This window comes from Rhamphochromis sp. 'chilingali', assembly GCF_963969265.1.
Source record: "Rhamphochromis sp. 'chilingali' genome assembly, chromosome: 2".
NCBI lineage: Eukaryota > Metazoa > Chordata > Actinopteri > Cichliformes > Cichlidae > Rhamphochromis > Rhamphochromis sp. 'chilingali'.
Window position 1 is genome coordinate 9050025 of NC_137930.1, and position 8470 is coordinate 9058494.

Below are 8470 nucleotides of genomic sequence, written 5' to 3' on the forward strand. Positions count from 1 at the left end.
ATGTTTTTATTTTTTCCACATTTTTTAAAAAATGTATCATATTTATCTTAACCTCAAGAACAATCTACACAATCAATACATTTTTCTAGTACAATGATGGTGATCATCGGGCTCAGTCTGGGGGCGACATCACTGCACTTGCAGCCATGTCTTTTTTTCTTTTGCATCCTGTGATTAGGATTTGTTGTTTAGGGTTAAGTTAGGCTGAAGGTAGACATGCATTGCTTATGATATAGAATAAGGGTAGTCATTTGTGCAAGGCTGTGAACAGACTGTTGAGGCCCTGGCCAGCAGTTACGTGCAGACCTGGCCTGTGGCTTAATGCTGCTTGCTCAGGGCCTGACAACAGACTGAACATCCCCACTGTGGCTGGCCTCCTTCCGGCAGATGTCCCAACTCTAAGCCGGGGGGAATCCCACCACAAGTCAGAGTTGCGTAAAGAAAGACCGGTTCCCCAATACTGGAAACCTGCACCCCAGACGCTTCTCATGGGAAACATAGAAGGTGCAAGTGTAACGGCATCCTTCACAGATTTCTTCTTTTTTTTTAAGGAACATTTTTTGTCACCGCAGGACAGTTTGGAAGATGTGGCTCTTCCTCCCTGAGCATGTTTTGTGGGGCTGTTTGCAACTGTTTCTTAACATGTGGTTTGGGCCTCAAATTGTTGAATTGAAGGCCATCTCAACAGTATTTACACTGAGCAAACACTTTAAAATTTTGTACAACCAAAGTAAAGCCAACATTAGAAAATATTATTAGGTAGAACATAGTTAGGTTTGTGATGTTGAATAAAACTATCTGCACCAAATTTCACTAGAGGGAAAAATAATATTTGTAATTTTTAAAAATTGGATGAACTGAGTCCATAAAACTGGATTAACTACAAATTATATCAGTTGCCAAGTTATGAGTCATTAATAGGTGTGTCGTGTATTATAGATATAAAGGCAATAATAAAGTTATGAGGAGAAGAAATCTGGAGCTCCTATTAGAAGGAATTCAAGAATCAAGGCTCCTCTTTTCTAATAAAACAAAGGTAAACTTTAAAAAGCCAACTGCAGTTATAAAGGGCAACACATTACCTTAAAAGCAGTTATATTTCTTAATTGGGATCAGGCAGCTTCTAGAAGTTCACAGATGAGCTAAAAAGACAAATGAGTACATGAAAACCCTCAGTGTTATTCATGGAGAATGAAGCAGTCCTAGTTCACTGGAATTGAAATGGGTCAGCAATCTGACATGATCGTCATTCCTGATGTGCAGCCCAATGAAGATGTTTAATGTGTGCAAAAACCTGCTACTTAACATCCTGCTTTTGAAATCTCTTCGACCAGATTAAGCAACACAAAAAACACTTGATGGATTTTTCAAAATTGCACATTGTACACAAAATCCACACAATCTAGTCTCTCAGTTTAAATTCCTGTCTTCTTTAAGCTCTGTTTAAAATACAGAGTAGATCTGTCTTATCCATTTTTCACCAAGCTTTTGGAACTAAACATAACTAGCAGTGTCACAACAGACGGAATACCTTTTACTCGCTCCAGCTTTTTTAGTGGAAATGCATAACATTTGTTTGACGTGATCTTACATTTTACCTCAGGTCATCTTAAATGATCTTAACCCATTTTTGTTTCTTTGACAGCTTGCAACAGCTGTGGTGTTCAAGTTGTCAGTTTAATCAAATTTGACTCAAGCATTTACTTGAATGTATATAGTCAATAGAGTTTGACAGTCAGAGATAAGAGACAGTGTGTACCCAATTTCTGTTTCTGACAGAAAATAAAAACAACAACAACAAAAACAAACACATAATAATAGGTCCAACAGCTGGGCTACTCTAAACCTACATAGTAAATTAGTTGCATCTCATCACTGGTCACTTTGAATAAGTAGATTGTCAAATTTAAGTACACCATAAAATGTAAATGCTTTATCATTTTATTTTACAGTTGTTTGCCAGCTTTTCAATTGATGTCCAGTAAAAATGGACATCAATTTTGAAATGTACCAAAGTGAAAGCTATCTATCTCCTCTCATCTCAAGCAGTAGTCTGTCATCAAGCTTTTCGCCTGTTTTGGTCCTTTACATCACTCCATCTTGTGGTCGTAGTTGGCTATTGCGACTGGAATTACACCCTCCTTGGATCCCATTGGAAACTGTAGTATGTCTACTTTTTACAGGCATTTCAGTTTCACATTATCAATCGCTTGTCAAGCTGAGAGCCAAGCAGCTTTTTCTGGTTGCTTGTGCAGGAGACTGCTGGGAGATTAGCATCCTAGACACTGGCTCTGCTTTTATTGCTCTGAGAAAGGTTACAAGCAATGGAAACAGAACTACTCTCAGTAAAATAGATAATCTTGTGTGATTTATCATAATAACAGAATCGTCTACTTTTACTTGACCTTGGCCAAAATGTGTGTTATATAAACAAAATAGAGTGCAGAGTTTAAAAAAATACAGTGATTCTATTAGCATGTTAGCAAGAAAAATCTTGATGATGACGAGATGTCAGATCTTTAGTAAAGCAGATAAGTGAAACAGGTGCTGGCACACTTGGCCTACTATAAAAGTCGTTGCATCCGAGCAATAGAGACCAGATCCATTTTTGTACCTGTGAGTCTGGGGATTAACTGGCTTTTCTGCCCATCCCCAAGTGTCTACTAGAGAAGCTACAGGTTTTGGCCATTTTTCCTTTTTTTAAGTTCTGGAGGTTGACACTTAGTTCTGAGCTGAGTGCCACTTAATGACATTTTTTCAAGAGGAAAAGTGTGGAAAAAAATAGGAGTAATGTCCTGTAATGTCAGCATATAATCTAACACTTTCTAAAACAAAAACAGTTTTATCTTATGATGCTCATATGGCCAAACAGGAATGTGACTAGGGCAATGTGACTGGTTAAATAATAATGTAAGAAGTTCAGCTGCATTGCCTGAAAATTTTAAAAGCTATCAGTGCAGACTACAGCCTTCAGGTCATGGTGTTCTGGAAACTAATATTTTAATCCATCAGAAGTGAGTCAGTGAGAAACTAAGATGTTTGAATGGAATTCAAGCTAATGACAATAACCACTTGATAGCGGGTATGTTACCCAGAATATGTTGTGTGTGTGTGAGGTGTCCTCAGACACTTTTGTGGCTGCGGTTTTATGTGTTTCAAGTTGTCTTCACGGCACTTCTCTCTATAGGGTTGAGTGCTGTGTGACTGGATTAACTGTCAAGATCCAGAGATAGATTAACCTCCTAAGACCCGAACTCTTTCATGTCATGCATTTTTAATTTCTCTTTGCTATTTGGGCTGATTGGGACCTGACGAATGTAAAAACAAAGAATTACCAGATTTTTTTTACCAGATTTTTGTTTCTGAGAGAAATGAGATCCACATACGAGGACATTCGTTTTAAATTTTGATAGAGCAGCAGCAGTATAATGTCCTTGTAAGTGGATATCAGGCCCTTGTAAAGCAAAATTTTGTATTTTGGTCTAGACAACCCAAAATGTGATGTCCACATATGTGGACCCAGGTCCTAGGAGGTTAAAAATTCAAATGAAAAATTGTATAACTAGTGTATTAGCAAAACACTTAATTAAAGTGGGGGCATTTGGCCAACCAGGTAGGGCCTGCATCTTTTGAACTTGCCTGTTTGAAAACCAAGCATGAATTGAACAGGAATTGATAAGAATATAGCAATTTAGATTCTGTTATCAAGATCACTTATTGATTTGATTCTATGAGTGATTCTCTTATTGATTCTCATTGGGTTCTCATTAGCTCTACATTCATGCAAACTAATTACATGCTATGTGGTCAAATGTTTGTGTTGGTAATGGAATGTAGTGCACATAATATACAGAACACCTCTCTTAAAAGTAATGCAGTATGTTATTTAATTACGCCCAGGATACATTAATTCATTGTACAACTTGTTATGTTACTTTTGCATTACTCTGTAAAATGTCCTGAAATGCACTGTCACATAATTACCATTTACCAATAATATAAAATAACACAAATCTCTATTATAATGAGGACAGAGACATGATTTTGTACTCCAGTAGTTAGGTATGAACACAAAGCTGCCAGAGATGCAAAAGCAAAGCGAGGATGAAAACATGAACAGGCAGAAACAGATGCCTGACTGCTCATCCACTTGTTACCTGTTAAGGTCAAGCTCTGCTGCTGGTTTGGCATTTACTCAGCTTTAGCATAGACCTGGCTTCTTGGCTAGCTTAGCGTTAGCATGCAGGTGTCTGTGCAGATGCTTGCAAAGAGCCAAAGTTTTTCTGCTCTGCTTCTGTAATAAAAATGAAATGAATGTCCATATCCATACTTCAGACTGACAGTAGCAAAGTCCAAGAACTGACACGTTTTTTCTGGATGCTTCTGCTATGATCATTTGTAATGTTTGGAGAGCAGCCAAACTGCGCTTTACACTTTGGAGTTGAAAGCCCTGAAATCTTTATCTCTATTGGTGCCAGACTAATATAATGTAGTTTTATTATAGCAAAATTCTACTTATAGTGAATAAAACGAGGTAAGGACTTATATGCCATACATGCTTTTGTCAGGTTTAGTTTGTATGTGGATTATGAGCATATGCAGCACTGACTGCAGTTCACTTAGAAGGGGTGTCATAAAGTTTTCTAGAGACTATACAGAGAGCACTGACAATGTTAAAATGTCCAGAGGTCTTTAAAAAAAACACTCTTTTGTCAGACTATATTGAAAAAATCGCGTTGTAGATTTGATCAAACCTTTTGATGTAAGCGCAATATTGACTTTTATTTTGACCTGATGGTGGGAGTGTTGCATCACCATTGCATTAGTCCCATTTAATCCCAGAATTCGCCTTTCACTAACAGTGCATATGCACAAATGTGTGTGCAAACTTTACATATGAATGTTTCATGCATAAATGCACGATTTATCAGTATTTTCTTATATTCATTTGTTTGTGCTCTACGAACAACTCTGGAACTGCATTAGGCCATACGTGCAAACAAATAATCATCAGCCAAGAGCTTTTAGGAAACAAAATCTCACAAAGACAAACCATTGCAAATAGACTGCATTAAATTCCCTTTCAGAGTCTCTGTCTGTGTGTTCTGCTGGGTTCCCTTTGTAGTCATAAGTGTTATAGTGGCACGGTTAGCTCCCAGCTGGCACATCCCTTAATTCTGGGAATAGTTTGGCCAACAAGTTAATAATAATTTAATGGGGTATTATTTAGGCATGCACTCATAACTGCTAAGGACATGTGATGTTTGTGCTGCACTCAGCTGTGACATGGGGTTGTCTGACACTGACTCAGGGGAGGAGGAAACGGTGAGCCCTTCTCAGGAGACCCCTGCTGGTTCACTCCTTGGAAAATATTTCTACTGGACCAATCTTAGGACCATGCTCTACACTCAGCCTTTGACTAAGTAATAATGATGGCCAAATAGTGCACCCCAATGTAGCACTGATATTTCCTAATCTCTTAATGACTATATTATATATATTATATTATACAGACTACATTAAGTGAGTCATGACACTCACACAGAGGATGAGCATACCCAGTTGTTGGTGTCAAAAAGCTGCTGGGAAATTATTTTTCAGTTGGCTCACTAAAACTCAAAAGCAGCATATGGAGTATGACAAAACTCTGGGTGTATGTACCTCATTAGTCCATTTCACCAGAGTGCAAAGGGATATTGCTTTGTATTCTAGTGCATGCAACGTGATATCCTGAGGCAGTGCCAGATTAATATTACTGTTGTTGTGCTATGTTTAAGTTTAATTCCATTTTAAATACTTTATTTCTATTTAATGTTGAGCATCATATTCTAAATATCACATTTGTAGTGACTGTCCTTTAAGGACCAAATACCTGTGAAAAAGAATTAGTTGTTCATGAACTCAGAAACACAGGTCTACATCTTGATTTTTCAAAAAGTATGTTAATATATAATTTTTAAAAAATCAGCTGAATTAAATGGCATGAGGAATGAGTGATGTGGTCAGTATCCACAGGTTAATATTCACAGGGAATTCAAAATATAAATGAAAATTGCCAAAACAGTTGGTTAAGCTTATGTATGTATGTATGTATGTATGTATCTTTATTTATTTCAGACATAATAAAAAAAAAACAAAACAAAACAATATATACTCGTCTACATGTATTTTCATTTACGAATACGAATATATGTGTAGATATACACACACACATGTATTTGTACAGACAAACAAGAAAGAAATATAATAAAATAAAACACATTCGTCTAACATGAGATAACAGTTGTTTGATCTGAAAAGGAGTAGGAAGAAGTATGCACATACTTATTAACTCCTACCCCTGCTCGACATCTTATTAATCCCACATATTTACCTAATTCTCCTCATCACATACTCCACACAATACACAAGAAAACTTATATCAACAAGGCTGGCACGATATTTATAATTTCAATACGAGTTGACATATTTATACATACAATGGGTGATTGTCTTTTTCAATATCATATCCTTCCAAAAGTAATTTTTGAAGTGTCTTTATGAACTTGCCAATTCCTGAGCATTGCTGTAATTCTGCAGTAAAGCTATTCCACAGTTTTACTCCATAAATAGTTACACAAAACGTTTTAACATTTGACCGTGCTTTAAGGATCTTCAGATTCAACTTACCCCTTATTCCATTCAGTCATTCTCATTAATCTGTTAATCTGAAAGTGCTGATGAGCCTGGACCTGCAACAAGTTTTTCCTGCTCCATCAATGTGGTTAACAAGATGAAACTCATCTGTTATGATGGCAGATTTCTGAAACTTGTTGATTTGCTACTGTGTTTCCACACTGCTAGTAACTGATGACAGAACAGTGAAAGGAAACCAGCAGCAGCTTGCCTGGCACTCTCTTTTCCCATCAGTCTACCATAAAACACCAGAGGGTTATCCACAATGTGGATGCGCAAACCACCAAAAACAAGCTGCTGATCTCTCAGCTTGCCTAGCTCCAGTTATTGTTAACAGGAGACCGACAGCAAGCCCTCAGAGGCAGAGATGCCAGAGCTATGAGATGAAACGTAAAATAAATGCAGCTTTCAGCGACAATAGCCAACTCTGGAAACAAGATGGCAGTATTGTGCATCCTCTTTAATGTAGTCTCCAGGTTGAAGTGATTTGTCAAGTCACTAACTGGCTGTGGTAGATAGCTGCCCCTCCCTTAGCCTGGTTGCCTTTGTAAAATCAAACACCTAGGCATGCAGACTGCTTCCACAAACTCCTGTGTAAGAACAAGTCACTCTCAGGAGCTCAGTGGATTACAACATGGTACACAATAAAGTGTGGTTGCTTACTCATCTACCTTGTCTGACCATCTGAAAACAGTCATCTTTGTTGTTTACAGGAAGATTATTTACCTTGAACCTTGCCAGATGTGATTTTGTAAACCTATGGTCATATACTTAAGGCACTGCATAATTCAACAAGTAAATGATAAACTGCATACTGCATCTATAACAACAGCTTGACTTCATAGTAGAAGAGCCTGGGTACCCAGCTTGCCCACCTGCAGTCCAGACCTTTCACCAGTTGGAAAACATCTGGTGTATCATGATACAAAAATGGAAGAACTGGGATTGTTGAGCAGCTAGAATCGTATATCAGAACAATATTCCTCTGCCAATATTCCAGCAACTGGTCTCCTCAGTTCACTGATATTTATAGATCAAGAGGAGGTGGAGCTAAAGATAAACATGTCCTTGACCTAGCGTTTCTCAGTTTAAACATTTGATATAGATAGAGAGCAGATAGTCTGTCTTTCACATTACAGTATGTATCTGTAGGTAATATAAGCAGACATTCTTAGCATTCCAATCCTCTGTTAACCATCTCCCTCTGTTGGCTTTTATTGGTGTCATTTGTGTTCGCAATGCTCTAATTCTCTGATTAAAAAGGCCTCAGTAACTTCCAGATTTGAATCTGATGCCATGTCTTTTTCTTTTTGAACTGTTACAGATTTACATATAACTTTACTACCAAAAACTGTACTTGTAACCAAGAAAAAAACAAATATCACATCATAAGATGGCATTGTAGTTGCTTCATCATCTTTCTTCACTTCCAATCTCTGTGGCACAGAGAGAGTTGTTGATACCTTTGTTAACATCTTGTTTTAATCAGAATCCTAGGGTTGTGTGATGTGTTGCTGCCATGTTTCATTTCCACCAGTTCTTTAGAGTAATTTGTTCTGGTTTGCTACAATCATCTGTACCAGGTATAGAGGCTTAAGATTTTGGTACCTAAATAGATAGGTTTACTTTTGAAAAAGATTTGTAATGCATTTATGAAGCTCTAGCTCTAGTCATTTGTTTGCCGATGTTTTTCTGTTCAGGAAGTGGCTCAACAATCCATTTGAATTGTTCTACTTTATTGCTCTTAGCTGAGGTAACCAAAAGCGCAAAATAGCAGCAAATCCTTCGTCAGATT